Raw genomic sequence first — 445 nt, 5'->3', positions numbered from 1 at the left:
AATGGCTTAAATGATGTGGCATTAGATGGCACCTCTTCACTTGGCCTCCTTCTCTCTTTCTTTCTCTAATGCAAATAAAAAAAATTAAGGGACTTTCCACATTTTAAATTCGTCTCTTTTAGAAAATTGTAGTTGATGACATATAAGATATGTAGATATATGTGTGCGGTTCACTATTGCTTCGTGAGATAGTTCTGAAGCTTTGTGGTTTTGTTGATGGGTAAGTTAATGCGTAATTGATGTGAAATTGCTTAGTAGATGCAACATCAGAATTGCCATTCTTGTAATACTCTAGAAAATACAGATACTATAACATCTTAACACGTATATTAGTAAGGCACCAATTTTATCATCAGTAAGCATAGAAGACTACACGAATTTAAACTTTCTGTAAACATTGATTTCTGCTCAAGTTGTCAAAACTGCAGAAAAAATAACTCGATAA

The sequence above is a fragment of the Penaeus monodon genome, chromosome 32 (genome assembly GCF_015228065.2).
Source record: "Penaeus monodon isolate SGIC_2016 chromosome 32, NSTDA_Pmon_1, whole genome shotgun sequence".
NCBI lineage: Eukaryota > Metazoa > Arthropoda > Malacostraca > Decapoda > Penaeidae > Penaeus > Penaeus monodon.
The sequence above is the reverse complement of the archived record's forward strand: the minus strand, read 5'-3'. Positions refer to the sequence as shown.